This window comes from Rhinopithecus roxellana, chromosome 12, assembly GCF_007565055.1.
Source record: "Rhinopithecus roxellana isolate Shanxi Qingling chromosome 12, ASM756505v1, whole genome shotgun sequence".
Classification (NCBI taxonomy): domain Eukaryota; kingdom Metazoa; phylum Chordata; class Mammalia; order Primates; family Cercopithecidae; genus Rhinopithecus; species Rhinopithecus roxellana.
Window position 1 is genome coordinate 123,681,185 of NC_044560.1, and position 27,046 is coordinate 123,708,230.

The following is a 27,046-nucleotide window of genomic DNA, read 5'->3' on the forward strand; positions in this document are numbered from 1 at the left end:
CCGTTGTCAGCGTCTGTGTCTCACAGTCACGTGGTGCTCCAGGCATCCAGGGTTCAGCTGGGGAAGGTGGCCAAGTGGCATTAGAGGGGGGCTTCCTGGAGGAAGGGAACCCTTCTCCCCCACTTGAATCAGCTTAAATCAGGCCTTGAGAAGGCCTGGGAGGCTGGATGGGAGGGGGCCATTTTCCCACTTCTGTATGAAGGGAAGGAACCTGTAAGACACTCGTCTGGGAGGAGCTTGAGCTGAGGCCTCTGATTCTGGCCTGTTTGACCAAGCCTTCATCATGAGTACTGACACTCTCTGAGAGTGTGTGTCAGTGTGAAAAGGAGCTAAGAGTTTTGATGTGAGAAGGGATGGACAGGCTCCCTGTGGGAGGGAGATAGGAGGCTGGGGACTGGTGGGTACCAAAGATGGATTCCTTTTAATTCTTCCGGTTCTCTAAGCACACTCTGCTGCCTCCTATGATCCTGGGCATGTGTGTGGGTTGAATGTGGAGTGTGCAGTGGGCACATACAGGTGTCGCTGTGCCTGAGTGTCTCTATATGTTGTCATGGAATGTGCACAGATGCGCACTCACCCTGAGTCTTGCCCATTGCGTGGATTGAGCAGGGTCACTTTTTGGTCACTCATTCATGCCCTTTGGGATCCTGTGGTTAGAGCACCTCTCCATGGCTGACCACCCAGGATTCTGAGCCTCCACTGTCCTTTGTTCTCTGATCATGGCCAGCACAAGCCCTCGTGTGCCACCTGATACTAGGTGAACATCCTGTGCAGGAAGTTCCCAGCCCACTCTCTGTCCCAACCCTCTCACTCTGACTCCAGTCAAGCACTGACTGTCCAGGCTGCTCCTTTCCTGCCTCCTCTCAGAGCAGGGCTAAAGTAGCCCAGTGATTTAGGAGGTCAGGGGACAGGGAGGGAGGTTCTGCCTACAGCCACAAATTTCGGGAGAAGCCCTGTCAGAGAAGCAGACAAAGATGTCACATCTTAGTAAAAAGAAGGTCTGTCTATGGCATTCAGGGACCTGGGCTAAAAATGGGGGACAGCTGTGCTCAGATCCAGCAAGAGAAGCAAGGTCTAGATGGAGAGAGGGTGGCACAGCAGGGACACCAGTCCAGTGAAGCTGTGAGAAGTAGGGGACTGGGTGGTGGAACAGCCCCCAGGCAGTCACCAAGTGTGGACAGGGTTGAGGATGTCCCTGTTCACACAGAGTGGCCAGCTAGAGGCAGGAAACCACCACAAGACTGTGGTGTGGGGGAGGAAGTGCTTGGGGTCCGACATCCTCTCCACTGGCCAGATTCATTTGTCTACCTTGGCTCCTCCCAGACCATGCAGGACAGCTGCCCACTCCGTGAGCTTCCTGAAGAGCCTGCAGACCTCATGTGTGAGGGAAGACTGACAGGTGCCTGGTGATGTGGCCAGGCGGGGATCCCTTTTCATGTCTCATTGCGGTTATGAGAGGCTGGGTCCTTGAGGCGCTCATGCCAGACCAGGCCTATGAGGCTTTCCTGCTCAGCTCACAACAGCCCTGCTGGTTGGGATGTGGTGTGTAACTGCTCAGACTCTGGTTGCTAACTTGATTCCCAATGTGGCAGTGTTGGGAGTCTGGGCCTCATGGGCAGTGTTTGGGTCATGGGGGTGGATCTCTCATGAACAGATTAATGTCCCCCTGCAGAGGCATATGAGTTTTTGCTCTAACTGGAAGGGATTAGTTCCTGAGAATGTGGGTTTTGAAAGGAGACTGGCTTTCTCAGTCTTTCATGCTTCCTCTCTCATTCTGTGAGAGTCCTGGGTTGCAGTTTTGTTTATTATGCTTGTTTTGTGTTGGTTGGCCTTCAGCCAGGAGGTGGCGCTTTAAAGAGAGCATCATCTGTGGTAGTATAGGGAGGATCAGGTGGTGGGAGGGGCCATAGGGCTCCCAAGAGATTATGTCTTTTGTCTTTGGCTACCAAGGTGAGTAGATAAAAATTTATCAGGTGGGTGCAGGGTTAGGCATGTCTGAGCTCAGACTCTCCTTGGGTGAAGCTTGCTGCAGCAGCTGTGGGGGATGGGAGTGTGGTTCCCAGGCCAATAGAATTATGTTCCCAGAGGGATTATGGCTGCCTCTGCTGTGTCATGCAGGTTACCAGGGAAGGAGGGAAAGCCATAATTACAGGCCTCACTTAGCTCCCATGCAGCCCAAAAAGCTTGTCTCATTCCCATTATGCTTCACCAACAGCACTGAGCTTATTTCCAGGCAGTGGGTGAGCAGGGCTGAGAAGTTGCCCCATGTTACCAGCCTCCTGGCTGAGAAAGCAAACAGGGCTTTCAGGTTTCACGCTTCCTCGTCTGCTGTGGCTTCTGTGCTGTGTCTGTACTCCGGATTTGCCCCTTCCCCCAGTTCTGTCCAGGAAACTTCATGTTCAGTCAAATTTATTACGAAGTTCAGCTGGAAATTTCCTTCTTTGTGTGGTCTTTTCCCATTTCCTCTGGCTGCCCTCCCTAGGGACCCCTATGAGACAAAGTCAGAAATGGCTTCCTTGGGGACTGAGATTCCCACTGCTTCTTCTACCGCTGTATTTCACTCGGCTCTCTAAATTCATCCCAGCTCCAGGTAAGGTCAAATCCTACTCCCTCGATCTGGACTTTCAGTTTTCCCAGTGACGGTATGTGTTCAGGGACAGAGGAGTCCCCTTTCACACTTTAGACACTCACAGGTTTTTGACTGTTTCCTAGGGTCTTGCAACAGCAATCAGCTTCCTTTGAAGGGTCTGGGGATTCTGTCGGCTTTCCAGGTGTATCCTGCACTAGTTATTGGAGCAAAAAATTCATGATGTGAGTCTCCATAGGCTACTCTGTCTGTCTGAGTGGGAGCTGCAAGTTAGTCCTGCCTCCTGTTTGCCACTTTTCCCCCCAATCGGTGTATATTAACTTTTAAAAATTAGTGAAACATACAGAACATAAAATCGGACACTTTAACAAATTTTAATTGTACAGTTCCATGGCATTAATTACATTCACAATGTTTTACAACCATCATCACTACCTATGTTCAAAACATTTTCATCATGCTAAGAGGAACTCTGTAACCTTTAAGAAATTACTCTGCCTGCCCTCAGTACCTAGTAATCTCTAATCTACTTTCTGTCTTTATGTTTGCATATTCTACTACCTGTAAGTGGAATAATACAATATATTTCCTTTTATGTCTGGCTAATTTCACTCAGCACACTGTTATAATGATCATTCCTGCTGTAGCATGTATCAGAAATTCATTCCTTTTTATGATTGAATAATATTCCATTGTATGTATATACTGCATTTTGTGTACCCATTCATCTGTTGAGGGACACTTGGTATCTTTCTGCCTAATGATTATTGCGAATAATGCTGCCATAAACACTGGTTTAGAAGTATCTATTCAAGTCATTGCTTTCAAGTCCTTTGTTTACAGACACAGGAGTGGAATTGCTGGATCCTATGGTAACTGTGTTTTTATCTTTTAGAGGAACCACAAATCTTCTGTGTCCCCGTCACCCCTCTATCCACCGGAACCTGTAGTCTTCTAATTGTATTCCGGAAATGTTGTTCTTTGCCATCCCTCAGTCTTCTCACTTGGCCTTTCTGGGTCTCTGCTTGGCCTCCCTCCACACTGAAGCCACAGCCCAGCTTAGACCTTCCCACACTCTTCATCGGGGAAGACAGTATCTCAGTGTCCCAGCAGGCAGCCAAGCCCTCCGTGGGCTGATGCCTCACCCACATTTTACTTGTCCAGCCCACGTCCTAGCCCTGTTCATGTGGAGACGGCTGAGAACATCCTTCCCTCACCTCTGCCTGCCACATCCTCAAGGCTAAGGCCAGAGCCCAGGTGCCTCTCACCCCCTGCCGGCTGTCTCCCTCCCTTCCTCGGCCCCCACGCAGCATTTGTGATTTATCCACAGACAGTCACAGACCAGTGTCTAGGATAGTGCCAGAAGCAGAGCTGCTCAGTGAGTGAATAAGTAAGTGAGTAAAAGGATGAATGAGGGAGCGAAGTATCTGGAGCATAGAATGTGTTTCTGTGCAACACATTTTCATCCTTGACTGTGAAGTCTTCAAGGCAGGGACAGTACTGTTTACCTCTGTTTTCTCATCACCTTGCACAGGACTTGACCCACAGAGGTAGGCTTAATAAATACTTTTCTATTTGCATGAAGTTAATTAAGTTTTTAAAATGAACAAAACAGAATGGAATTCACTGAGAGTAAATATTCGTTCTGAGCTAGAAATGGAGCTTAAGGATGCTCTCCTGTACTCTAGTGGCAGCAACATGACTGGCAGCCAGTGTTTAGGAAGAAGTTCTCCTTCTGGGATAAAGCAGTGCTGGAGAAGGTGTATCTGGAAGAAATATTTGCTTAAAGCCTGTTGCATGAAAGTTTATTCACTATTTGAAGAATTCACAGAACTATTCCTTCAGGAAAAGTTTGTTTCTACTATTTACACCACTTTCGGCATTTGTATTTCACAGGACATTTCCTGCAGCTTTTCAGATTTCCACAGCACCCATTTTGGAGTATACCTGTCCAGCTCAACAGCTATTTCAGGTGTGTTTCATATTTTACAGACTGGGAACCTTCAAATGCTGTGTCACACAATAAATGTTGAGCTTTTCTTTCCAAGGCAGTCTGTTGTCCACATTTGTATGTTTTTTGCCAACATTGTGCTATGTGGACTGTGGGACCATGATATCGAGATCCCACTGCACATAAAGAATTTTGGCAACTTGGACAGTAGATGTTAATATGTGAACATTATACTGCAGCAAGAATTTAACTGGACAAGACAGGAAAATGTGGGAGATGACACACATTGATGTAAAACTTTCTATAAAGGCTTACTACTACCTTTCACTTCTGTGGCTTGAAAGGTAGGACCAGTAAGCCGAGTGAATTCTAAATATATGCAAAGCTTTGAATTATTCAACATGGCTGACTATTGAGTTAAGTAGAAAAGGTGGTTGTGCTGCATTGAGAATAAGTGGGGAGAGACAAACTGACTCTGTAAAATTCCTGGTGATTGAGAGAAGCACACATCGGAAGTTCAATGTACTGAAGAATACCTAATTCTGAAGAGTCATACTCCTAACATGAGGAAAACACCTGAATACACTCATGTTTGGAACACCCACTGACAGTGGATTTTGACTGGACATTGGGAAAGAGCAGAGGTATCAATGTCTTCATGGTGTGCCTGAAACACCAACTTGCTTTTGTGCACAGAGACACCGACGTGAGGTTTCCTGTCCACAAACAACCAATATACAAGGACGTAAATGAAGATGCTGCATATGAACACTGGGGTCACAAATGTTGGCTGTGAGCCCGGAGACTCCCCCTATCTTCCCACCCCCACTGTCACAAATTGGTGCCTCACCTTGATCCTCCTGAGAAGGGCAGGAAAGCATGGCTGTGTCGAGCAGAACCCGATGCAAAGCAGGAAGGGTCAAACACCTGCATCAGGGCCAGGACAGGAAGGGGTCCAGCCCCTGCTTCCCACCCAGGAGGGGACAGGATGCCCAGAGCTGGGAGCAGAAGAAGGTGCTGGGTCTGAGAGATCATCCCATCCCCCTCCTCACAGTGCCCTCTTACCTCTGGGTTTGGCCACACCTTTGGGTTGTGGTGAAGGCCATAAATGGAAAGCACGACTGTGATACCTGTGGGGTGCATAGGAAGTAAAGAGAAGAGTGATTGTACCCATGGGTGGCCTGGTCCCTTAGCCAGCTGGGGAGAATGGTTTCCTCAAGTCATCACTTTGAGAGGGATGATCCTGACACTATGCATGTGGGTTGGGCTTGGCTAAGCATGTGTGGTCAGGTGATGGGCAGAAAACCACGAATCTAGGGATGAGAAGCAAGAAAGCATTGGTGTATTACTGCTTGGAGTAAGTTGAGTGACAATTTACATTTATCAGATGCTGTTTATTAACTGTTGGGGAATATACATGAACTCACTCAATACTTAGAACAAACCTCTGAGGAAGACATTCTTTTATTCCCAAATTTCAGATGAGATATGAGTCCCAGAGAAGCTGGTTGTCTTGCCCATGGTAACCGAGCTAGGATATAGTGGGACTAGGACATGACCTGGTGGAGGTTGAGCCTAGGTGCCTCTGATCACCTCAGGAGTCTTAGATCTGGTCATCAGCTGCTCTCTGCCATCAACCTGAGGGCTCCTCAGAAACTGGCCAACAGCTGACTCATGACACGGGATTCCTGATCTCCCTCCTTTGTGTTGACCCCATCAGGAAAGGATCACATGCCCCCTGCCCCTGTCTGATACTCTCTCCAGCTCTCTGCTTCTCAGGGAATAGAATTTTAAGTATTTTTGTTTGTTTGTTTTGTTTTCAAGGCTAACATTTAGTTATTGAACTTTTGGTGTGTTCAAGCTCTGGGCCACACATTCAAATTCTTCTTTCTAAAGACAAAGTATGTAACATTTTAACAAGCAAAGGGAATCCCAGAGATACTCAGAACTGCTAAAGCACAGGTGCATTTCTGACCCTCCATGTGTCCCTGTGGAGACCTTAGGTGAGTGGGTGGGGGAAGTTCATACCTCTGGGCAAGAGCACCCATCAGGGAAGGTGATGGGAGTGCTGAGCTCTCTGCCAGTGCCTGGTGGTGCACATGGTGGTGTAGGGCATCTGGTCCAGGTGGTCCCTGAAATAAAGCCCATCCTGAAGAGGGGCAGGGCCGGGGCAGACCAGGGGCTTCTCCCTGCAAAGAGGGCAGGGCTCCCCATCTCTTGATTCCGCACTCACCAGGTTATGGAGGCTCCATCCCCAAGGAGGCCCTGGATGTCCTCCTGGCACCTCTGCTGATGCTTGGGGTGTGTAGCCAGAGCATAGAGGATCCAGGAGATGCCGCTGGCTGTGGTGTTGTGGCCCTCAAACATGAATGTGTCCACCTCAGCACAGAGGTCCTTGTTTGACAAGCTGCTCCCATTCTCCATCTGGGGAGGCCGAGGTGAGAGTGCAGGGTTGGTCTCTTGCTCTATGCTTCTTGGAAAAGCCTCTGGCCTCTCTTACACTCACTTTGGCCAAGAGGAGGATGTCCAGAAAATCCAAGTGCCTCTTCCTCCTGACCTTCTCCAGCTTCCCCTCCTCTTGCAGGTGAGCCTTCCTCAGCTGGATCACTCGGTCTGACCCAAAATAGTGGTTAACAGGCAGAGCTGAGAGCATCAGTGAGGCTGAGCTGTTCATCTGCTCCCATCTAGGTGCCTGCTAGACCTCAGCATGAATGTAGGTGTTGGTGTGTGGTCATGGGTGTAGGCTTTAGCGCCATGCAAGGCAGGGCAGGCCTCCCCACACTGGTATAGCCCATGGAGCCTCTGCTTAAGTGGTGACGGGATAGGGTGTCATTTAGCCATCTCCATGTCAACTCCTGCACAACACCAGGCCCCTATGATTACTCTACCAAGGAAGTCTCCTATGTGTGAGTCCTATCTCCTGCAGAGGCACTACGGGGTTTGGCTCTGTCTGAGGGTCAGGGCCAGCACCTTTAGCTGTGCCTGGTAAAGGTGGGAGAAGAGGAGGAGACAGAACCTGTGTGTTGGTGGGTGAGCTGGCAGGCATTGTGGTTCCAGCAGCCATCAGGTGTCAGGCTGTAGAAGGTGTCATTATGATGAAAGGGATTCCTCAGGTGGGAAAAAAATCAGATTGTTCAGGTCCCCTATGACCTGGATGTAGGACTGGGAATTCCTAAGAGAGGGGATCCAGAAGAATCCAGAGTGGAGGAGGACCCTGCTGTGAAGACAAAGTGGAGTGTGGATGGAGATAGCCTGAAACAATGGGGACAGACAACACTGAAGCACCTGTATCTTCTGTCTCACAGCCCGTGACCTTTGGGCCTTTATAAGATTTGTGTGAATAGCCAAGGTCCACCTGTGCTGGAAATCAGGGATCTGTGCCTGAGTCATCATATGTTCTAGTCTGGAATTGGAGCTTGGTCAGCAACTGCATCTCACCTTGTGGGGATATGAGCCTCCAAGGTGCTCCACCTGCCGCTCAGGTATGTCTATGAAGTTAATAAGAAGAAGGACCCTGCAGCTGGAGGATTATCACTGACCTGTCCAGCTGGATGCTGCCCTGGTGGCTGAAGGCACACTACATCATGATGTCCAGGGTCATCAAGGAGATGTGCTCAGAGACCTCCAGAGGGGAATCCTGGCCGACCAGCTCCTCCCATTTGTCCTGTGGTGGGAGGTGGCATGGACCCTCTTAATCCCCCGGAAATCTTTTGGTAATAAGGCTCAGCCTTTCCCTTTATCTCCAGATATCATGGTTGGGATCCCTCACTTTAGAGAGCAGATACATTATAGCAAATTAGAATTGTGAAGCAAATGCTTATAAAATGATATATTTCTCCCAGAAATGTTTACTACAAAATTAAATATATGGTCTGATAAAATCTGAATTACATTTTGAATTTTGGGAATTGGTTATGACCTTTGGTTTGATGAGATTTTTTTTTTTCTGTATGGGATAAAGCCTTGGAGTACTCTTCATACATATGTTTTCTAGGAGCTGAGCTGACCTGAGGAACTGGTTGAATATTAAATTAGGAAAATATGTGTCAGGCAAGGGACCAGTATGGGCTTCTAATGGAGGGACAACCAGGACTTCAAATGCTTTTAATTCAATAAACATTTGCTGGGGCACAATTGGGTGACAAATCAGTCCTGATGGGAGGGGAGGGGAGGGGAAGGCAGATCTGGCTCTGAGAATGTAGACCTGGTGTCCATTTCACTCCATGGGTGGCTCAAATCCATGTGGAAGCCCTGAGCCCCAGGTCAGAGCCTGGTTGGGTGACATCCTAGCCTGTCTACCCTGCCAGTGAAGCTGCCATTGCACAGACCAGCCAGGAGCAGGGCGTCCTGGTGTTCAGAGGGATTGACCACTCCTCCAGTCCACTGTGCTGAAGGTTTCAAAGTGGGAAGACAGGGGCCTTTTACACATCATGACTCTCATTTCCTGTGATGTTGAGCAAAGTGTGGATCCAACTTGACGCCTGGGTGCTCCGCTATCCACTTGTGGAACTCTACTATCAGAGTAAATACCTGAGAGTGTTATTGCATGTGGCTGTGGCTGTGGCTGTCTGTGGGACACAGGATTGAGAGTGGAATTGGTGAGAGTGTGGGCTGTCCTGTGTGTGGAGAAGAGAAAGACACGGACTTACCAGCATCACTTGCATGGAGTCTGCCATGAACCCCACGTAGGGCTTCGGGGTGTCATAGTGGAAGGCTGGGGTCAGCATCCGCCAGTGCTGAAACCATGTCTGCCAGAGATGGGTGTGTGTGTGTGTGTGTGATGGGATCAGAGGGACAACTGGGGACAATTTAGGAGGTACATAAGGTGGCTCCTTGGGGGAGAAAACCAGAAGATGGCACATGACCAAAGGCAGGAAAGGTGGGTGCATTCAGGCATGGGAATTTGATTATTGGGCTGGTACTTCCCTGTAATTATGATAGCCAATATTCATTTTATTTTATCTAAATAATGGTTGAAAAGTGTTGTGGGGCAGACATAAAATAAATGTGAGGCCAAGGATGTCTGGAGAGAACTGAGAAGTGAAGTGGAAGAAGCCAAGCCCCAGGAGGGCTCACACCAGCATTAGGAAGGAGTGAGGGTCTTGTTAGGAGGGTATGAAGCTTGATTTAGGTAGTGGTCATGACAGTGGTGGCCCCTCACCTGTTGTTCTCTGTGAGCCAAAGAGATAGCTTTTGGCAAACCTAACTGGGGAGTGGACTCCAGTCCTAGTTCAGATGTATGTACCAATCCAGGGAGCCATATATCTGTAGAAATCATGAACCCTTGGGTCTGAAAGGTAAGAAACGGTTTAATAGGAAACGGCGCTGTCAACCAAGGTAGCCCCAGAGGAAATTGTGGTTCAGACCATGGGCTGCCATTGGTTCTTGATATCTGTCAGTCTCAATTTGACCCATGTCACCTACCACTTTCCTGTCCCTTTCCATGTCTGTCATGAAGGTGACAGTGTGGGATCAGGAAGGCAGCAGTAGAACACCCACAGAACTAGAAAGGTGAGTTGCCCAGGAACATAAGTAATATCCTCTATGCGAGGGAGTAGGACTGTGCCTTGGGTTTTTTCTCCATTGCTGCTGGCTTAGCCTTCCCAGGACCCAGAATAGGCAGCAATAAGAGGTTCCAAATCCCAGTCAGTGTAGACATAAAATTTGTTTTAGAAATCTGGTGCAATTTACATTATGGGTTGCCTCAATTTTGATTAAAAAGAAAAGAAAAAGAAAATAACAAGATTCAGCCCCCACACAGCTGTTTTAAACATCCAGTATTAAGTAAATATTGCCGACCACGTGCTGTGTTGCACCCAAGAGAATGGTTAGTAGAATGTGTAGGGTTGATGGCTGAACTGCCACTTTCTTCTGAAATTTTACAGACCCAGGGGCATGTACCGAAGAGGGAAGAGCTGCTGCAGCTGGGGTGGGGTTTCACTCTCACCTGATCTCCCCAGAATCACCTTCATGTAGTCAGGGTCATAGAGGAAGAGTCGGACTCTGTTCCCACATAGCCATTGTGGACAGGTTCCCGGAAATCTTTCCACCCATTTCAGAATCTATTGTAGTTCCTGGCCCTTCTGGAACTGTCACAAAGGGAAAGACACATTAATGAAAACTTTTGTTTACTTCTCCTCTTTGGAGTGGAGTGAAGGGCTGGTCGACTGCAGAGAGAGCATTTTGGACCTATCAGCAGACAGTAAGGGTTGAAACTGTTTCTGATGTTCTGCGCAGTGATCCAGTCTGTGGCTGTCTCTGCAGGACTTGACCTGAGCCAGATTCTATCCCTTTATCGAATAAGCTGTATGTGTGCCTCAGAGGATGTCAGAAACATCAGCTCCTGAAACTCCCATCTCCTCCTAACTGTGTTCAATCCACAAGCCCTTGGTGAGCCCCTCTCCATGAGGCCCCTTACCTTGCTCTGTGCCTCCTCCCCAGTGTTGGCAGTGCTGAGTGGGATGTGGACCCTGTTCCTACCAGCCCTAGTGCTTCTCCTTTCCTACTTTCTTCTGTCTCTCCATGCACCTGGGCCAACCATCCCACTGTGCCAGGCTTGTGCTGGGGCACAGGCAGGGGATGACATGCTCAGCTTAAGGAGCTCAGAGTCCAGGTGTGTGGGAGGAGAGCCAGGAGGTAAACCCACACTGTTCAATAGTGCAACTAAGACACTTTCGCCTGGAGGTGCAGGCTGTCCTCCTTATGTGAGCCCATGACTGTCAGGGTTCCATTACTCAAATCACCTGCTCTAGAAATTCCCTCAGTCTCAGACAAAGCAACCTGGTTTATCCCCTACACCTGACCTGAGCCACTCATCCAAGCAGAGTGAGCTCTTTTCCTGTGGCTGATACCTTCTAAGATTCCTGTCTGTGGTCTCCACAGATCATAACCCCACAGGGCAGGGATTCCGTCAGATGGGTGTCTATTCCGAGGCAAGCTCAGGGCTAGGCAGAAAGGATGGCACTGAGTGGGCAGAAAGCCTCTCGAAGTCTTATTTTTTGAGGACAGATGAGGCTGCTGGGGGTGCTTAACTTGGAGAGGGAGAGACCCAGGACTGACCAGGCATTAGCCTCTGTGGGCAGGGCTGCCAGGGCAAACTTCAGATCTGCATAAGGAGGGCATGGGTGTCATGGCTGAGGAGCAAGACAGGCTTTTTGGGTAGTAGTGAGCTCCCCTTGGCTGGCATGAGCTGAGACTGGGCAGATGAGCTGGGTGTTCCTCGAAGGCCGCATGCTCAGGACACTATGAAGCTTGTCCCCCATGGAGTTGTTGAACAGGCCTCAGACCCCACACCCTCCCTGCCCTCCCACTCTTCTGCCAGCTCCTTCTTACCTCCTGGTTGTGCCCATAGAGCCAGTGGGAGGGAGGAGACGGGAACTGCTGGAGGCCTTTGAGCAGCCACTGCCTTTGCAGGTAGAGCTGGGCTGCTTTGAGCAGCAGCAGAAACAGGATGAGCAGGGAGGCTGCTTGGAGGAGCCCGGAGATGCCACCCAGGAGTCTGCTGGGGCTCAGCACAGAGACACTCATGGTGTAGCATCTGCTGGATCTCTGAGTGTCCCTGTCTGCTCCTTACTGCTCCTGCCTACCTCTGCCCATATCCTGGGAGGCTTGTCCCACCCACCTGTGGACAGGGTTAAAGGGGAAGTCAGGGCTTGGACCTCAGTGTCCAGAGTTGATGGACTGTGAAGGATCTGCCTGGGGAAACACTGAGAGGAAAGCTTCATCAGCTGGGTGGTAATGGCCATGTACACACCCATGTTCCCCTGTCCCTGTAACTCACAAATGTCTAATGTGCAGCTGCTGTGTGTCAAGCAGTATTTTAGGTAGGTGGGCACAGGTGCAAGAAAAATAGACATGATCCTTGACCTCAAAGATTTCACAGTCTAGTCTACCAAATGTTTAGTAGATGTAGCTGGTTTTACTATTATCCCAAGTTCAGTTTTGATAAACTGATTATAGAGAGGCAGAACCTTGTGTTAAGAGTAAAACAGCCATTGCAAGTTGAAGATGGGATAGACTCCTTCTCTGTTGGACTCCACTAATGCCAATGCCTGTGGCCTCTGAAATGTTCCACAGGGCTTGTCCCCATCCATTTTTCAGTCATGGCCCAGGATCATGGTGCTGGTGGATGGAGCACTGGTCTTGGACTCAGGCAGTGCAAGCCTCAGGCTCATTATATATGCAGCCAGCAACTTACAGTCTCTGAACCTCAGTTTCTTATGTCATAAGGTGGGATCATAAACGTTGTCCTCAATAACTCTTAGGACTTATTATTATTTAAGTCATTCTTTTGTTCAGGAAATATTTCATCAAACACACCTTTATTTTGGCAGAGGTAAAGAAGAGCAACAGATCAAAGCAGAAATGTGCCTAAACAGAAAATGTTTATTTAGCCCATAATTTAGTGGATAAAACAGAAAATAAAATTAGTTCAGTAAAAAATTACAAGGCTTTACAAGAGAGATGAAATGGTCATGCAGAAGGAGAAAGGAGAAAACGATAAAGGAAGGCTGGCGTCTTGAGGGAGAAATAGGAGTTCACCAGGTGGAGAGTTCTTGGTAGAGGGACTTGCACCAAGAACATCATGGGGATCATGCTAAAAGAACAAAGCGTGGGACATGGTCATGTTCACATTTCTTACCCTCACTTTTTTCATAATTCATCTCCTCTAAGGTCAAATTCCGTGTTCAGAATTCATGGACTAAAACAGGACAACATGAGTCATGTTGTGGTAATAGCTAACATTTAGTGATCACTTACAATGTTCTAGGCACTGAACAAATAACTTTACATGCTTTCTATCACAACAACCGTACAAAATAGTTTTGAAAAACATCTCATATTGTACTTGCAATGTCTATGGCACAAAGAGGGTAGGTGCTTCTCCAGGGTTGCCCAGTTGGTAAGAGGTGCAGCCAGGATTCTAAGCCAGGCAGTCAGGCTTCAGAGACTTTGCCCTTTATGTAAAAGAGGCAATGATTAGGTTGAGCCTTTAGTCTAGATGGTCACCCCTAAACTTCCCTGGGAGCATTTCACATTTGCTATATTTTTATCCAGTGTTTCCAAACAGCTGTCAGATTACCAACTCCACATGTTGGCGTAAATGCAAGCCTCACTATTCAGGGCAGCTCCTGTGAGAAAATGAAGTGCAGACTATGTGGCTGGGTGTAGCAAAGTTATTGGAAATGTTGGTTATGGAGGATGTTTAATGAGATGAGTAAAGCATATAACAAGGTGATAAAAAACTATCTAGATCTGTATGTAGAGTATAAGCTTAAGTCTTAGAGAAGTATGTTTGGCATTTTAAAGATTTATTAACAAGTAAATATCTTTCCCATTCATTTGGTATCAGACACCACCACCAATGGCTCCTGGAGATGGTAACTCAGTGTCTATGTCCTTTTGTTTCCTATGGCATGAAGCAGATGACCGTGCCTGTTCATGATGCTCAAGAAATACCTACTGATTGGATCAATGAGTGAGAGTAGAAATGAATCAGACTTAGGTCTGGTTAGATCACTATCATGAGAAGACTCAGTTTACATTTGTGTGCAACATTTAAAAAGGCAGTTGATATTTTTGTTGCTGGATGTTTCTCGGGTCAATGTTGAGCCAAAACAAAGGCAGAGGTGGGGGCAGTGGATCCCCATGGTGGCAGCCTGCAGCAGTTACTCCTGCGGGTATACCACCCTAGGAGATTGATTTCTGGGTCTTGATATATTTTATTTTGATTCTTACGGAATTTGACATTTTGTTTACTTTAGCACCTTTACAATAATTGAAAAGCCTATGCAGAAGCGTTTTTTTAAAGTTTAAAGTGAATTATTTATAAATGAATTTTTTCTGCATAGCTCATTTGAATGACTTTTTTTAAATTGTAGATTCATGGGGTACATGTACATGTTTGTTAACATGGATTTATTGTGTGATGGTGGGGTTTGGTCTTCTAGTGAAGCCATTACCCAAGTAACGAACATAGTACCCAACAGTTTTTCGAGTCCTTTCCCTTCTTCTTCCCTCCCTCCTTTTGTAGTCCCCATTGTCTATTGCTTCTATCTTTCTCCATGTATACTCATTTTTAACTCCCACTCACAAGTGAGAACATGTGGTATTTGATTTTCTGAGTTATTTCTGTTAGGATAGTGGCTTCCAGCTGCACTCACTTTGCTGTGAAGGACATGATTTCTTTCTTCTTTTATGACTGTGTATTATCCCGTGGTGTATATCTACCACATTTTCTTTATCCAGTCCACCACTGATGGACACTTAGGTTGATTCTCTGACTTTCTTATTATGAATAGTGTTGTGATGGGCATATGAGGGCAGGTGTCTTTTGCTTTGGGTAGATACCCAGAAGTGAGATTGCTGGGTCAAATGGCAGTTCTATTTTTAGTTATTTGAGAAATGTCCATACTGTTTTCCCTAGGAGCTGAACTAACTTACATTCCCACAAATGGTGGATAAGCATTCCCTTTTCTCTGCATTCTCACCAACATCTGTTATTTTTTGACTTTTTGGTAATAGCTATTCTAGCTGGTGTGAGATGGCATCTCATTGTGTTTTAAATTTGCATTTCTTTGATGATTATTGATGTTACACATCTTTTCTTTTTATTTATTTATTTATTTATTTATTTATTTTTATTATACTTTAAGTTCTAGGGTACATGTGCATAACGTGCAGGTTTGTACATATGTATACTTGTGCCATGTTGGTGTGCTGCACCTATCAACTTGTCAGCACCCATCAATTCGTCATTTATATCAGGTATAACTCCCAGTGCAATCCCTCCCCCCTCCCCCCTCCCCATGATAGGCCCCAATGTGTGATGTTCCCCTTCCCGAGTCCAAGTGATGTCATTGTTCAGTTCCCACCTATGAGTGAGAACATGCGGTGTTTGGTTTTCTGTTCTTGTGATAGTTTGCTAAGGATGATGGATTCCAGCTGCATCCATGTCCCTACAAAGGATGCAAACTCATCCTTTTTTATGGCTGCATAATATTCCATGGTGTATATGTGCCACATTTTCTTAATCCAGTCTGTCACAGATGGACATTTGGGTTGATTCCAAGTCTGCTATTGTGAATAGTGCCACAACAATCATACGTGTGCATGTGTCTTTATAGCAGCATGATTTATAATCCTTTTGGTATATACCCAGTAGTGGGATGGCTGGGTTATATGGTACATCTAGTTCTAGATCCTTGAGGAATCACCATACTGTTTTCCATAATGGTTGAACTAGTTTACAATCCCACCAACAGTGTAAAAGTGTTCCTATTTCTCCGCATCCTCTCCAGCACCTGTTGTTTCCTGACTTTTTAATGATTGCCATTCTAACTGGTGTGAGATGGTATCTCATTGTGATTTTGATTTGCATTTCTCTGATGGCCAGTGATGATGAGCATTTTTTCATGTGTCTGTTGGCTGTATGAATGTCTTCTTTTGAGAAATGTCTGTTCATATCCTTTGCCCACTTTTTGATGGGGTTGTTTTTTTTTTCTTGTAAATTTGATTGAGTTCTTTGTAGATTCTGGATATTAGCCCTTTGTCAGATGAGTAGATTGCAAAAATTTTCTCCCATTCTGTAGGTTGCCTGTTCACTCTGATGGTAGTTTCTTTTGCTGTGCAGAAGCTCTTTAGTATAATTAGATCCCATTTGTCAATTTTGGCTTTTGCTGCCGTTGCTTTTGGTGTTTTAGACATGAAGTCCTTGCCCATGCCTATGTCCTGAATGGTACTACCTAGGTTTTCTTGTAGGGTTTTTATGGTATTAGGTCTAACATTTAAGTCTCTAATCCATCTTCAATTAATTTTCGTATAAGGAGTAAGGAAAGGATCCAGTTTCAGCTTTCTACTTATGGCTAGCCAATTTTCCCAGCACCATTTATTAAACAGGGAATCATTTCCCCATTTCTTGTTTTTGTCTGATTTGTTAAAGATTAGATGGCTGTAGATGTGTGGTATTATTTCTGAGGACTCTGTTCTGTTCCATTGGTCTATATCTCTGTTTTGGTACCAGTACCATGCTGTTTTGGTTACTGTAGCCTTGTAGTATAGTTTGAAGTCAGGTAGCGTGATGCCTCTAGCTTTGTTCTTTTGACTTAGGATTGTCTTGGCAATGCGGGCTCTTTTTTGGTTCCATATGAACTTTAAAGCAGTTTTTTCCAATTCTGTGAAGAAACTCATTGGTAGCTTGATGGGGATGGCATTGAATCTATAAATAACCTTGGGCAGTATGGCCATTTTCACGATATTGATTCTTCCTATCCATGAGCATGGTATGTTCTTCCATTTGTTTGTGTCTTCTTTTATTTCACTGAGCAGTGGTTTGTAGTTCTCCTTGAAGAGGTCCTTTACATCCCTTGTAAGTTGGATTCCTAGGTATTTTATTCTCTTTGAAGCAATTGTGAATGGAAGTTCATTCATGATTTGGCTCTCTGTTTGTCTGTTACTGGTGTGTAAGAATGCTTGTGATTTTTGCACATTAATTTTGTATCCTGAGACTTTGCTGAAGTTGCTTATCAGCTTAAGGAGATTTTGGGCTGAGACGATGGGGTTTTCTAAATATACAGTCATGTCATCTGCAAACAGGGACAATTTGACTTCTTCTTTTCCTAACTGGATACCCTTTATTTCTTTCTCTTGCCTGATTGCCCTAGCCAGAACTTCCAACACTATGTTGAATAGGAGTGAGAGAGGGCATCTCTGTCTTGTGCCAGTTTTCAAAGGGAATTTTTCCAGTTTTTGCCCATTCAGTATGATATTGGCTGTGGGTTTGTCATAAATAGCTCTTATTATTTTGAGGTACGTTCCATCAATACCGAATTTATTGAGAGTTTTTAGCATGAAGGGCTGTTGAATTTTGTCAAAAGCCTTTTCTGCATCTATTGAGATAATCATGTGGTTCTTGTCTTTGGATTACGTTTATTGATTTGCGAATGATGAACCAGCCTTGCATCCCAGGGATGAAGCCCACTTGATCATGGCGGATAAGCTTTTTGATGTGCTGCTGGATCCGGTTTGCCAGTATTTTATTCAGGATTTTTGCATCGATGTTCATCAGGGATATTGGTCTAAAATTATCTTTTTTTGTGGTGTCTCTGCCAGGCTTTGGTATCAGGATGATGTTGGCCTCATAAAATGAGTTAGGGAGGATTACCTCTTTTTCAATTGATTGGAATAGTTTCAGAAGGAACGGTATCAGCCCCTCCTTGTACCTCTGGTAGAATTCAGCTGTGAATCCATCTGGTCCTGGACTTTTTTTGGTAGGTAGGCTATTAATTATTGCCTCAATTTCAGAGCCTGCTATTGGTCTATTCAGGGATTCAACTTCTTCCTGGTTTAGTCTTGGAAGAGTGTAAGTGTCCAGGAAATTATCCATGTCTTCTAGATTTTCTAGTTGATTTGCGTAGAGGTGTTTATAGTATTCTCTGATGGTAGTTTGTATTTCTGTGGGGTCCGTGGTGATATCCCCTTTATCCTTTTTTATTGTGTCTATTTGATTCTTCTCTCTTTTCTCTTTTCTTCTTTTTATTAGTCTTGCTAGTGGTCTGTCAATTTTGTTGATTTTTTCAAAAAACCAACTCCTGGATTCATTGATGTTTTGGAGGGTTTTTCGTGTCTCTATCTCCTTCAGTTCTGCTCTGATCTTAGTTATTTCTTGCCTTCTGCTAGCTTTTGAATGTGTTTGCTCTTGCTTCTCCAGTTCTTTTAATTGTGATGTTAGAGTGTCAATTTTAGATCTTTCCAGCTTTCTCTTGTGGGCATTTAGTGCTATAAATTTCCCTCTACACACTGCTTTAAATGTGTCCCAGAGATTCTGGTATGTTGTATCTTTGTTCTCATTGGTTTCAAAGAACATCTTTATTTCTGCCTTCATTTCGTTATGTACCCAGTAGTCATTCGGGAGCAGGTTGTTCAGTTTCCATGTAGTTGAGCGGTTTTGATTGAGTTTCTTAGTCCTGAGTTCTAGTTTGATTGCACTGTGGTCTGAGAGACAGTTTGTTATAATTTCTGTTCTTTTACATTTGCTGAGGAGTGCTTTACTTCCAATTATATGGTCAATTTTGGAATAAGTGCGATCTGGTGCTGAGAAGAATGTATATTCTGTTGATTTGTGGTGGAGAGTTCTATAGATGTCTCTTAGGTCCACTTGGTGCAGAGATGAGTTCAATTCCTGGATGTCCTTGTTAACTTTCTGTCTTGTTGATCTGTCTAATGTTGACAGTGGAGTGTTGAAGTCTCTCATTATTATTGTATTGGAGTCTAAGTCTCTTTGTAAGTCTCTAAGGACTTGCTTTATGAATTTGGGTGCTCCTGTATTGGGTGCATATATATTTAGGATAGTTAGCTCTTCCTGTTGAATTGATCCCTTTACCATTATGTAATGGCCTTCTTTGTCTTTTTTGATCTTTGATGATTTAAAGTCTATTTTATCAGAGACTAGCATTGCAACCCCTGCTTTTTTTTGTTCTCCATTTGCTTGGTAGATCTTCCTCCATCCCTTTATTTTGAGCCTATATATGTCTCTGCTTGTGAGATGGGTCTCCTGAATACAGCAGACTGATGGGTCTTGACTCTTTATCCAGTTTGCCAGTCTGTGTCTTTTAATTGGAGCATTTAGTCCATTAACATTTAAGGTTAATATTGTTATGTGTGAACTTGATCCTGCCATTATGATATTAACTGGTTATTTTGCTCGTTAGTTGATGCAGTTTCTTCCTAGCTTCGATTGTCTTTACATTTTGGCATGTTTTTGCAATGGCTGGTACTGGTTGTTCCTTTCCATGTTTAGGGCTTCCTTCAGGGTCTCTTGTAAGGCAGGCCTGGTGGTGAGAAAATCTCTAAGCATTTGCTTATCTGTAAAGGATTTTATTTCTCCTTCACTTATGAAACTTAGTTTGGGTGGATATGAAATTCTGGGTTTAAAATTCTTTTCCTTAAGAATGTTGAATATTGGCCCCCACTCTCTTCTGGCTTGTAGAGTTTGTACTGAGAGGTCTGCTGTTAGTCTGATGGGCTTCCCTTTGTGGGTAACCCGACCTTTCTCTCTGGCTGCCCTTAAGATTTTTTCCTTCATTTCAACTTTGGTGAATCCGGCAATTATGTGTCTTGGAGTTGCTCTTCTCGAGGAGTATCTTTGTGGTGTTCTCTGTATTTCCTGAATTTGAATATTGGCCTGCCCTACTAGGTTGGGGAAGTTCTCCTGGATGATATCCTGAAGAGTGTTTTCCAACTTGGTTCCATTTTCCCCTCACTTTCAGGCACCCCAATCAGACATAGATTTGGTCTTTTTACATAACCCCATACTTCTTGCAGGCTTTGGTCATTTCTTTTTCTTCTTTTTTCTTTTGGTTTCTCTTCTCACTTCATTTCATTCATTTGATCCTCAATCGCTGATACTCTTTCTTCCAGTTGATCGAGTCGGTTACTGAAGCTTGTGGATTTGTCACGTATTTCTCGTGTCATGGTTTTCATCTCTGTCATTTCATTTATGACCTTCTCTGCATTAATTTTTCTAGCTATCAATTCTTCCACTCTTTTTTCAAGATTTTTAGTTTCTTTGTGCTGGGTACGTAATTCCTCCTTTAGCTCTGAGAAGTTTGATGGACTGAAGCCTTCTTCTCTCATCTCGTCAAAGTCACTCTCTGACCAGCTTTGATCCGTTGCTGGTGATGAGCTGCGCTCCTTTGCAGGGGGAGATGCGCTCTTATTTTTTGAATTTCCAGCTTTTCTGCCCTGCTTCTTCCCCATCTTTGTGGTTTTATCTGCCTCTGGTCTTTGATGATGGTGACGTACTGATGGGGTTTTGGTATAGGTGTTCTTCCTGTTTGATAGTTTTCCTTCTAATAGTCAGGACCCTCCGCTGTAGGTCTGTTGGAGATTGCTTGAGGTCCACTCCAGACCCTGTTTGCCTGGGTATCAGCAGCAGAGGTTGCAGAAGATAGAAAATTGCTGAACAGCGAGCGTACCTGTCTGATTCTTACTTTCGAAGCTTCCTCTCAGGGGTGTACTCCACCCTGTGAGGTGTGGGGTGTCAGACTGCCCCTAGTGGGGGATGTCTCCCAGTTAGGCTACTCAGGGGTCAGGGACCCACTTGAGCAGGCAGTCTGTCCGTTCTCAGATCTCAACCTCCCTGTTGGGAGATCCACTGCTCTCTTCAAAGCTGTCAGACAGAGTCGTTCGCGTCTGCACAGGCCTCTGCTCCTTCCCCTGTTGTTGTTTATCTGTGCTCTGTCCCCAGAGGTGGAGTCTACAGAGACAGGCAGGTTTCCTTGAGCTGCTGTGAGCTCCACCCAGTTCCAGCTTCCCAGCGGCTTTGTTTACCTACTTAAGCCTCAGCAATAGCGGGCGCCCCTCCCCCAGCCTCGCTGCTGCCTTGTGGTTAGATCGCAGACTGCTGTGCTAGCAATGAGGGAGGCTCCGTGGCCGTGGGACCCTCCCGGCCAGGTGTGGGTATAATCTCCTGGTGTGCCCGTTTGCTTAAAGTGCAGTATTGGGGTGGGAATTACCCGATTTTCCAGGTGTTGTGTGTCTCAGTTCCCCTGGCTAGGAAAAGGGATTCCCTTCCCCCTTGCGCTTCCCAGGTGAGGCAATGCCTCGCCCTGCTTCAGCTCTCGCTGGTCGGGCTGCAGCAGCTGACCAGCACCGATTGTCCGGCACTCTCCAGTGAGATGACCCCAGTACCTCAGTTGAAAATGCAGAAATCACCGGTCTTCTGTGTCGCTCGCGCCGGGCGTTGGAGACTAGAGCTGTTCCTATTCGGCCTTCTTGCTCCGCCCCTCTACACATCTTTTCACACATTTGTTGTCTGCATATACGTCTTCTTTTGAGAAGTGTCTGTTTATGTCCTTTGCCCACCTTTTAATGAGGTTGTATGTGTGTGTTATTTAAATTCCTTATAGATTCTAGATATCAGTCCTTTCCTGCATGCATAGTTTGCACATATTTTCTCCTATTCTGTAGGTTGTCTGTTTACTCTGTTGATTACTTCTTTTTGCTGTGCAAAAGGTCTGTAGTTTAATTAAGTCCCATTTGTCTAATTTTGTTTTGGTTGCATTTGCTTTCGAGTTTAGTCATACATTCTTTGCCTAGGCCAGAAGAGTTCTCCTAGGTTTTTTCCTAGAACTTTTGTAGTTTCAGGCCTTTACATGTAAGTCTTTTATCCATTTCGAGTTATTTTTTTCCTATGGTTGGAGGTAAGATTCCATTTTAATTATTCTGCATATGGATAGGCAGTTTTCTTCGCACCATTTATTAAATAAGGTGTCCTTTCCCCATTGTTTATTTTTGTTGACTTTGTGAAAAATTGGTTGGTTATAGGTGTGTGGCTTTATTCCTGGGTTCTCTATGCTGTTCCAGTGACCTATACATTTTTGTTCCAGTACCATGCTGTTTTTGTTATTATGGCCTTGTAGTATAGTTTGAAGTTGGGTAATATATTGTTTCTGGCTTTGTTCTTTTTGCTTAGAATTGCTTTGGCTATTCAGGCTCTTTTTCATTCCATATGAATTTGAAAATTGTTTTTTCTAATTCTGTGAAAAATGACTTGGTAATCTGATAGGAATCATGATGAATCTGTATATTGCTTTGGGTAGTATAGTTATTTTAACAATACTGGTTCCTCCTATCCATGAACATGGAAAGTTTTTTCATTTGTTTGTGTCATCCATGATTTCTTTTATCTATGTTTTGTAGTTCTCCTGGCAGAGATCTTTCACTTCCTTGGTTAAATATATTCCTAGGAATTTTATTTTTCTTGTGAAGATTCTAAGAGTGATTGAGTTATTTTTAAATTATATTTTGATTTTTGATTTTTATAAGTAGAATATAGGTATATATATTTATGGGGTGCATGAAATATTTTGATACAATGTGTAATATGACTTCAGGGTATCACCTCAAGCATTTATCATTTCTTTGTGTTATGAATATTCCAATTATAATCTTTTGGTTATTTTAAAATGTACAGTACATTATTGTTGACACTAGTCACCCTGTTGTGCATTTTAATACTAGATTTAGTCATTCTATCTAACTATATTTTTGTACCCATTAACCACCCCAACTTTTCCGTCCAAGCCTCTGGTAGCTATCATTCTACTCTTTATCTGTATAAGTTCAATTGTTTTAATTTTTGGCTCTCACAAATGAATAAGAACATACAAAGTTTGTCTTTCTGTATCTGACTTATTTCACTTAACATAATGTCCTCCAGTTCCATTCATGTTGTTGCAAATCACAGGATCTCATTTATTTCATGGCTGAATAGTACTCTATTGTGTATATGTACCACATTTTCTTTATTCATTCAACTCTTGATGGACCCTTAGGTTATTTCCAAATCTTAGTGAGTGTGAATAGTGCTGCAATAAACATGGGAGTGCAGATATCTCTTTGATATACTGATTTCCTTTCTTTTAATTATATACCTACCAGTGGGATTATATCAAATGGCAGCTATATTTTTAGTTTTTTGAGGAATCTCCATACTGTTCTTCATAGTGGTTGTGCTAATTTACATCCCCACCAACAGTATATGAGGGTTCATTTTTCTTCACATTCTCACCAGCATTCATTATTGCTTGTCTTGGATAAAAGCCATTTTTAACTAGGGCAAGATGATACCTCATCATAGTTTTGATTTGCATTTGCCTGATGTTTAATGATGTTGAGCAACCTTTCATATGCCTGTTAGGTTTTGTATGTTTTCTTCTGAGAAATATCTAGTTAGATCTTTTGCTTATTTTTAAATTGGATATTTAGGTTTTTTTCCCATTGAGTTGTTTGGACTCCTTATATATTATGGTTATTAATCCCTTGTCAGATGGATAGTTGCAAATATTTTCTCCCATTCTGTGGTTTGTTTATTCACTTTGTTGATTGTTTTCTTTGCTGTAGAGAAGCTTTTAAACTGGATGTGATCCTATTTGTCCACTTTTGCTTTGGTTGCCTGTGCTTGTGGGCTATTACTCAAGATACTTTTGTTCAAACCAATGTCCTAGCATACTTCCTCAATGTTCGTTTTTAGTAGTTTCACAATTTAAAGTCTTAGATTTAAGTCTTTAATCCATTTTGATTTGATTTTTATATATGGGAAAGATAGGAGTCTAGTTTCCCTCTTCTGCATATGGATATTCAGTTTTCTCAGAACCATTTATTGAAGAGACTGTCTTTTCCCTCAGTGTATGTTCTTGGCATCTTTGTCAAAAAAATGAGTTCACTGTAGAAGTAGGGATTTATTTCTGGGTTCTCTATGCTGTTCTATTGGCCTCTGTGTCTCTCTTTTTTTTTTTGTGCCAGAACCATGCTGCTTTGGTAATTATCACTCTGTAGTATAATCTGAAGTCAAGTAATGTGATTCTCCAGTTTTATTCTTTTTTTCTTAGGATAACTTTGGCTATTCTGCATTTTCTGTGGTTTCATATAAATTTTAGGATTGTTTTTCTATTTCTGTGAAGAATATCATTGGTATTTTGATACTGATTGCACTGCATCTGTAGATTGCTTTGAGTAGTATGAACAGTTTAACAATATTGATTCTTCCAATCCATGAATATGGAGTATCTTTCCATTTTGTTGTGTTCTCCTCAATTTCTTCTATCTATATTTTATAAGTTTCATTGTAGAGATTTTTCCCTTCTTTGTAAGTTAATTCCTAGGCATTTTACTTTATTTGGAACTGCTGCAAATGGGGTTACATTCTTGATTTCTTTTTCAGATTGTTCACTGTTGGCATATAGAAATGCTACTCTTTTTTTTTTCATATGTTGATTTTGTATTCCACAACTTTACTGAATCTGTTTATCAGTTCTAATAGTTTCTTGGTGGAGTCTTTAGGTTTTTCCAAATGTAAGTGCATATTATCTGCAAACAAGGATAATTTGACTTCTTTCTTTGCAGTTTGGATGCCCTTTATTTCTTTGTCTTGTCTGATTGTTCTATCTAGGACTTCCAGTACTATATTGGATAACCGTGGTAAAAGTGGGCATCCTTGTCTTGTTCCAGATCTTGAAAAATTGTTGTGGTTATTATTTTTTATTGTTTCACTTTTAGTCTTTCTACTCAAGATGTGAATAGTTTATACACTACAATTACAGTGTTACAATATTCTGTGTTTTTCTGTGTACTTACTTTTACCCGTGAGTTTTGTACCTTCAGATGATTTCTTATTGCTTATTCACTTAAACAATTATTTAATAATTAAGCAACTATTAGCTTATTTTCTTTCTAGTTGAAGAACTGTCTTTAGCATTTCGTGGTGCTGGGTCTGGTGTTGATGAAATCCCTTAGCTTTTGTTTTTCTGGGAAAGTCTTTATTTCTCCTTCATGTATCAATGATATTTTCACTGGATATAGATTCTAGGATAAAATAGTATTTTCCTCTAGGGCTTGGAATACATCATGCCACTGTCTTCTGGCCTGTAATGTTTCCACTGAGAAGACTCATGCCAGATATATTGAAGCTCCAATGTATATTATATATATCTTTTTCTCTTGCTGCTTTTTGGATCCTTTTTTTTATCCTTGACATTTGGGAGTTTTATTATTAAATGTCTTGGGGCAGTCTTATTTGTGTTAAATCTGTTTGGTGTTCTACAACCTTCTTCTAGTTGAATATTGGTATTATTTTCTAGGTTTGGGAAGTTCTCTGTCATTATCATTTTGAATAAACTTTATACCTCAATCTCTATACCTTCTTTTTAAGGCCAAGAACTCTTAGCTTTTCTGATTCGAGGCTATTTTCTAGATCTTGCAGGCGTGCTTTATTCTTTTTTTTTTTTTTTTTTGTCTCCTCTGACTATGTATCTCCAAATACCCTGTGCTCACTAATCATTTCTTCTGCTTGATCAATTCTACTGTTAAAAGACTCAGATGCATTCCTCAGTCTGTCAATTGCAGTTTTTTAGCTCCAGAATTTCTGCTTGATTCTTTTAAATTATTTTAATCTCTTTGTTAAAGTTATCTAATGGGATTCTGAATTCCTTCTTTGTGTTATCTTCAATTTCATTGAGCTTTTTAAAAACAGCTACTTCGAATTATCTGTCTGAAAGTTTAGATATCTCTATCCAGGACTGGTCACTGGCACCTTATTTAGTTTGTTTGGTGAGGTCATGTTTTTGTGGGTGGTCTTGATGCTTGCGGATCTTTATCAGTGTTTGGGCATTGAAGAGTTAGGTATTTATTGTAGTCACCACAGTCTGGGCTTGTTTCTACCCATCCTTCTTGAGAAGACTTTCCAGGTATTTGAAGGGACTTGGGTGTTGTCATCTAAGCCTTTGGTCACTGCAGCTATATCTGCTTTAGGGGGCATCCCAAACTCAGTAATGCTTTGGCTCTTGAAGACTCTAGAGGTACTGCCTTGGTGGTCTTGCATAAGATCCAGGTGAATTCCCTAGATTGCCAGGCAGAATCTCTGGTTTTCTTCCCTTACTTTCCCCAAACAAACAGAGTCTATCTGTTTTGAGCTACTCGGAGTTGGGGAAAGGTTGATGCAAGCACTTCCATGGCCACCACTGCTGGGACTGTGCTGGGTCAGACCTGAAGCCAGCACAGTACCCTGTGGTGACTATCTCTTGGCTACTGCTGTTCTTTATTCCAGGCCAAGGGCTTTTTAGTCAGCAGGTGTTTATTTCTACCAGGACTGCATCTTTCCCTTCAGTGCGGCAAGTTCCCTTCTGGCCCAAGGTGGGTCTAGAAAGAAAGAAAGAAGGAAAGGAAGAAAGAAAGAAAGAAAGAAAGAAAGAAAGAAAGAAAGAAAGAAAGAAAGAAAGAAAGAAAGAAAGAAAGAAAGAAAGAAAGAAAGAAAGAAAGAAAGAAAAAAAGAAAGAGGAAAAAAACAGCAGAAATTTATTCTGTCACTGTTCTGGAGACCTGAAATCCAAAACACTAGCCTGGCTTAAATCAAAGTTTCAGTGGGGCTGTGTTCCCTGCAGAGCTCTAGAGGAGAATCCATTCCCTACCTCCCCCAGCTGCTGCTGGCTGCCAGCATTCCGTGGGTTATGACTGCATACCTCCAATCTTCAAGACCAGCATCTTCAAATCTCTCTCTACTCCATCTTTGCATAGCTATGACCTGGAATGAGTGCTTCAAAACTCTGCTTGGTGCTTTATTTTACTGTGGTAGAACTGATATCCAATTGCATGACAAAGTCCACTTTATTTTTCTCTCTCCTTCTGGATCTGCAAGCTACACTGCCTGGAATTGGGGGATGAGTGATGCAAACACTCCATTGGCCACCCCATCTGGTATCTCACTAGGTCACATGCACATGCTGGGCTCTGAGCCCAGCACAGCATGAGGACTTCCCCAGGAATTGCAGTGTTTGTGGCCTAGACTACCTTTCAAATTTCTTTAGGGCCCTAGAGGACTTTAGCCCATGATGGTGGGATTAGCTGGAACTCATTTTCTGACTATTGAGATGGGTGATTTCCTTCTGACTAGGGCTAATCTAAATGCTCCCTCCATGGGTGCCAGCTGACTTCTGCCCTGTGTTGCCTTCCAC

The 27,046-nt window shown here is 43.6% G+C and overlaps 1 pseudogene; it reads right to left on the reverse strand.

Annotated features, from left to right (window-relative positions):
• Positions 1-5,384: 5,384 nt before the first annotated feature.
• Positions 5,385-12,065, reverse strand: LOC104662103 (annotated as a pseudogene).
• Between the last annotated feature and the right edge of the window lie 14,981 nt (positions 12,066-27,046).